A 6,137-nucleotide genomic window follows, 5' to 3' on the forward strand; every position below is an offset into this window, starting at 1 on the left:
GTCTTCTTCTTGTTCTCGGCTAATGGTGTGTAGTCCTCCCAAGATATTGATTAAATTCCTACACGTTATTGGAAGTTTCTTGTTCCCCAAGCACTTGAGAGATTGTTAGCATGCATGTATGTTTGTAGGCTTTTGAACTTAGATTGGTGTGTGAACACCAAACTTAGCTTCTTGCCTTATGCAGCAATTTGAATCTTATTGATGCACGAAATTGTGATCTCCAGGCTCGAACAAATCCTGGTAATGGCTCCAGAGCTTGGTGCTCTGATCTTAATTCATAATTGTCACAACTTTGATACAACTAACCAGCAAGTGCACTGGGTCGTCCAAGTAATACCTTACGTGAGTAAGGGTCGAATCCCACGGAGATTGTTGGTATGAAGCAAGCTATGGTCACCTTGTAAATCTCAGTCAGGCAGATATAAAGTGATAATGGTGTTTTCGAATATTATATAATAAAATAGGGATAGAGATACTTATGTAATTCATTGGTGAGAATTTCAGATAAGCGAATGGAGATGCTTTTCGTTCCTCTGAACCTCTGCTTTCCTGCTATCTTCATCCAGTTAGTCTTACTCCTTTCCATGGCTGGCTTTATGTGATACATCACCACTGTCAATGGCTACTTTCGGTCATCTCTCGGGAAAATGATCCAATGCCCTGTCATGGCACGGCTAATCGTCTCGAGGCATCACCCTTGTCAATGGCTTCATCTTATCCTCTCAGTGAATAATATGCTCACGCACCCTGTCACGGCACGGCTATTTATCTGTCGGTTCTCGATCATGCTGGAATAGGATTTACTATCCTTTTGCATCTGTCACTAACGCCCTGCAATCGCGAGTTAGGAGCTCGTCACAGTCATTCAATCATTGAATCCTACTTGGAATACCACAGACAAGGTTTAGACCTTCCGGATTCTCTTGAATGCCGCCATCATTCTAGCTTACGCCACGAAGATTCCGGTTAAGAGATCTAAGAGATATTCATTCTAGCTTCTTTCATGTAGAACAGAAGTGTTTGTCAGGCACGCGTTCATAAGGGAGAAGGATGATGAGCGTCACACATAATCATCACCTTCATCACGTTCTTGGGTGCGAATGGATATCTTAGAAGTGAAATAAGAAGAATTGAATAGAAAACAGTAGTACTTTGCATTAATCTTTGAGGAACAGCAGAGCTCCACACCTTAATCTATGGAGTGTAGAAACTCTACCGTATGAAAATACATAAGTGAAGGTCCAGGCATGGCCGAGATGGCCAGCCCCCTAAAGCATGATCAAAGGATCATAAGGTAATCCAAAGATGCTTAATACAATAGTAAGAGGTCCTATTTATAATAAACTAGCTACTAGGGTTTACATGAGTAAGTATTTGATGTATAAATCCACTTCCGGGGCCCACTTGGTGTGTGTTTGGGCTGAGCTTAAGTGTTGCACGTGCAGAGGCCATTTGTGGAGTTGAACGCCAGTTTTTGTGCCAGTTTGGGCGTTCAACTCTGGTTTTGGATCCTTTTCTGGCGCTGGACGCCAGATTTGGGTAGAAAGCTGGCGTTGAACGCCAGTTTACGTCGTCAATTCTTAGCCAAAGTATGGACTATTATATATTGCTGGAAAGCCCTGGATGTCTACTTTCCAACGCAATTAGAAGCGCGCCATTTCGAATTCTGTAGCTCCAGAAAATCCACTTTGAGTGCAGGGAGGTCAGAATCCAACAGCATCAGCAGTCCTTTTTCAACCTCTGAATCTGATTTCTGCTCAAGTCCCTCAATTTCAGCCAGAAAATACCTGAAATCACAGAAAAACACACAAACTCATAGTAAAGTCCAGAAATGTGAATTTAACACAAAATCTATTAAAAACATCCCTAAAAGTAACTAGATCCTACTAAAAACATACTAAAAACAATGTCAAAAAGCGTATAAATTATCCGCTCATCACAACACCAAACTTAAATTGTTGCTTGTCCCCAAGCAACTGAAAATCAAAATAGGATAAAAAGAATAGAATATACTATAAATTCCAAACTATCAATGAAACAGAGCTTCAATCATATGAGCGGGACTTATAGCTTTTTGCCTCTTGAATAGTTTTGGCATCTCACTTTATCCATTGAGGTTCAGAATGATTGGCATCTATAGGAACTTCAGATTTCGAATAGTGTTATTGACTCTCTTAGTTCAGTATGATGATTCTTGAACACAGCTTCTTTATGAGTCTTGGCCGTGGCCCTAAGCATTTTGTTTTCCAGTATTACCACCGGATACATAAATGCCACAGACACATAATTGGGTGAACCTTTTCAGATTGTGACTCAGCTTTGCTAAAGTCCCCAATTAGAGGTGTCCAGGGTTCTTAAGCACACTCTTTTTTTTTGCTTTGGACCTTGACTTTAACCGCTCAGTCTCAAGTTTTCACTTGACACCTACACGCCACAAGCACATGGTTAGGGACAGCTTGGTTTAGCCGCTTAGACCAGGATTTTATTCCTTTAGGCCCTCCTATCCACTGATGCTCAAAGCCTTGGGATCCTTTTTATTTGCCCTTGCCTTTTGGTTTTAAGGGTTATTGGCTTTTTGCTCTTGCCTCTTGGTTTTAAGAGCTTTTGGCTTTTTCTGCTTGCTTTTTCTTTCTATTTTTTTTTTCGCCTATTTTTTTTTTTTCTGCAAGCTTTGTTCTTTGCTGCTTTTTCTTGCTTCAAGAATCATTTTTTATGATTTTTCAGATTATCAAATAACATGTCTCCTAGTCATCATTCTTTCAAGAGCCAACATATTTAACATTCTTAAACAACAACTTCAAAAGACATATGCACTGTTCAAGCATACATTCAGAAAACAAGAAGCATTATCACCACATCAATATAATTAAACTAAGTTCAAGGATAAATTCAAAACTCATGTACTTCTTGTTCTTTTGAATTAAAACAGTTTTTATTTTATGAGAGGTGATGGATTCATAGGACATTCATAACTTTAAGACAAAGTTACTAACTACTAATGATCATGTAATGAAGACACAAACATAGATAAGCACATAACATAGAAAACGAAAAATAGAGAAAGTAAGAACAAGGAATGAGTCCACCTTAGTGATGTCCTTGAGCTCTTCTATGTCTCTTCCTTGCCTTGGCTGCTCCTCCTTCATTGCTTTTAGATCTTCTCTGATTTCATGAAGGATGATGGAGTGCTCTTGATGTTCCACCCTTAGTTGCTTCCAATAATTGTGTGGAAGAAAATGTATCCCCTGAGGTATCTCATGGATCTCTTGATTTGCAATCAAATGTTCTACCACTGAGCTATAGACCCTTGATGGAAGCTTTTGTCTTCCCTTTCCTCTTTCTAGAGGTTTCTCTGGCCTTAGGTGCCATCAATGGTTATGGAAAAAACAAAAAAGCTATGCTTTTACCACACCAAACTTAGAATGTTGCTCGCCCTCGAGCAAAAGAAGAAAGAATAGAAGAAGAAGAAGAGGATATGGAGGAGATGGATGGAGGTGCGTATTCGGCCATATGGGTGGGATTGGGTCGGAAAGAGATGTTGAATTTTGAAGGTAGTGGTGTTTGGATGTGAGTGGTAAAGGGTTAATAAGGAAGAGTGTTTATTGGGAATAGAGGATGATTGAGAAGAGAGAAGAGAGTGAGTGGAGGTAGGTGGGGATCCTGTGGGGTCCACAGATCCTGAGGTGATCCTGTGAGGTCCCAGATCTTGAGGTGTCAAGGCATTTACATCCCTGCACCAATTTAGGCATGCAAAATGCCCTTGCACACAACTCTGGGCATTCAGCGCCAGGTTGGTGCCCATTTTGGGCGTTCAACGCCCCTTTGCTGCCATTTCTGGCGTTGAACGCCAGAACCATGCTTGTTCTGGGCGTTCAGTGCCAGGATGCTCCCATTCTGGGCGTTCAGCGCCAGAACTATGCTCTGTTCTGGCGTTTGAACGCCAGACAGATGCTCCTCCAGGGTGTGATTTTTCTTCTGCTGTTTTTGATTCCTGTTTTTGATTTTTTTGTTTATTTTGTGACTCCACATGATCATGAACCTAAGAAAACATGAAAAATAATAAAAATAAGAATTAGATAAACATTGGGTTGCCTCCCAACAAGCGCTTCTTTAATGTCAATAGCTTGACAGTGGGCTCTCATGGAGCCTCACAGATGTGCAGAGCTTTGTTGAGACTCTCCAACACCAAACTTAGAGTTTGACTGTGGGGGCTCTGGTTGACTCTGCCTTGAGAGAAGCTTTTTCTGCTTCCTCTCCATGGTTGCAGAGGGAGATCCTTGAGTTTTAAACACAAGGGAGTCCTCATTCCATTGAAGGATTATTTCACCTCTGTCAACATTAATCACAGCTCTTGCTGTGGCCAGGAAAGGTCTTCCTAGGATGATGGATTCATCCTCTTCCTTTCCAGTATCCAGGACTATGAAATCAGCAGGAATGTAAAGGCCTTCAACCTTTACTAATACGTCCTCTACTTGTCCATAAGCCTGTTTTCTAGAGCTGTCTGCCATCTCTAATGAGATTTTAGCAGCTTGCACCCCATAGATTCCCAGTTTCTCTATTACAGAGAGGGGCATGAGGTTTATTCCTGAACCAAGGTCACACAGAGCCTTAAAGATCATGGTGCCTATGGTACAGGGTATTATGAACTTTCCAGGATCCTGTCTCTTCTGAGGCAATGTCAGTTGATCCAGATCACTTAGTTCATTGATGAACAAGGGAGGTTCAACTTCCCAAGTATCAATGCCAAATAATTTGGCATTTAGCTTCATGATTGCACCAAGAAACTTGGCAGTTTGCTCTTCAGTAACATTCTCATTCTCTTCAGAAGAGGAATACTCATCAGAGCTCATGAAGGGCATAAGGAGGTTCAATGGGATCTCTATGGTCTCTAGATGGGCCCCAGAGTCCTTTGGTTCCTCAGAGGGAAGCTCCTTATTGACCACTGGACGTCCCAGGAGGTCTTCCTCCTTGGGATTCACGTCCTCTCCTCTCCTCACAGGTTCGGCCATGGCGCTTATGTCAATGGCCTTGCACTCTCCTTTTGGATTCTCTTCTGTATTACTTGGGAGAGTACTAGGAGGGATTTCAGTGATCCTTTTACTCAGCTAGCCCACTTGTGCTTCCAGATTTCTAATGGAAGACCTTGTTTCATTCATGAAACTTACAGTGGCTTTAGATAGATCAGAGACTAGATTTGCTAAATTAGAAGCATTTTGTTCAGAGTTCTCTGTCTGTTGCTGAGTTGATGATGGAAAAGGCTTGCTGTTGTTAAACCTGTTTCTTCCACCATTGTTAAAGCCTTGTTGAGGCTTTTGATCCTTCCATGAGAAATTTGGATGATTTCTCCATGATGAGTTATAGGTGTTTCCATAAGGTTCACCTAAGTAGTTCACCTTTGCTATTGCAGGGTTCTCAGGATCATAAGCTTCTTCTTCAGGAGAAGCCTCTTGAGTACTGTTGGATGCAGCTTGCATTCCATTCAGACTCTGAGAAATCATATTGACTTGCTGAGTCAATATTTTATTCTGAGCCAATATGGCATTCAGAGTATCAACTTCAAGAACTCCCTTCTTCATAGGCGTCCCATTACTCACAGGATTCCTTTCAGAAGTGTACATGAACTGGTTATTAGCAACCATGTCAATGAGTTCTTGAGCTTCTGCAGGCGTTTTCTTTAGGTGAATGGATCCACCTGCAGAAGTGTCCAGTGACATCTTTGATAGCTCAGATAAACCATCATAGAATATATCCAGGATGGTCCATTCTGAAAGCATGTCAGAAGGACACTTTTTGATCAACTGTTTGTATCTTTCCCAAGCTTCATAGAGGGATTCACCTTCTTTCTGTCTGAAGGTTTGAACATCAGCTCTAAGCTTGCTCAGCTTTTGAGGAGGAAAGTACTTGGCTAAGAAAGCCGTGACTAGCTTATCCCAAGAGTTCAGGCTGTCTTTGGGTTGAGAATCCAACCATAATCTAGCTCTGTCTCTTACAGCAAAAGGGAAAAGCATGAGCCTGTAGACTTCAGGATCTACTCCATTAGTCTTAATAGTATCACATATCTGCAAGAATTTAGTTAAGAACTGAAAGGGATCTTCAGATGGAAGTCCATGAAACTTGCAGTTCTGCTGCATCAGAGA

General features: G+C 41.4%; 1 non-coding gene across 1 annotated transcript; it reads left to right on the top strand.

Moving 5' to 3' along the window:
* The first annotated feature begins 5,768 nt into the window (after window positions 1-5,768).
* Window positions 5,769-5,876, top strand: LOC148570889 (small nucleolar RNA R71). Its single transcript, XR_015908227.1, has one exon. It is a non-coding gene; the product is annotated as a small nucleolar RNA R71 (small nucleolar RNA).
* The last annotated feature ends 261 nt before the right edge of the window (window positions 5,877-6,137 follow it).

Source organism: Arachis ipaensis, chromosome B3, assembly GCF_059453495.1.
Source record: "Arachis ipaensis isolate K30076 ecotype BB chromosome B3, ASM5945349v1, whole genome shotgun sequence".
Classification (NCBI taxonomy): Eukaryota; Viridiplantae; Streptophyta; class Magnoliopsida; order Fabales; family Fabaceae; genus Arachis; species Arachis ipaensis.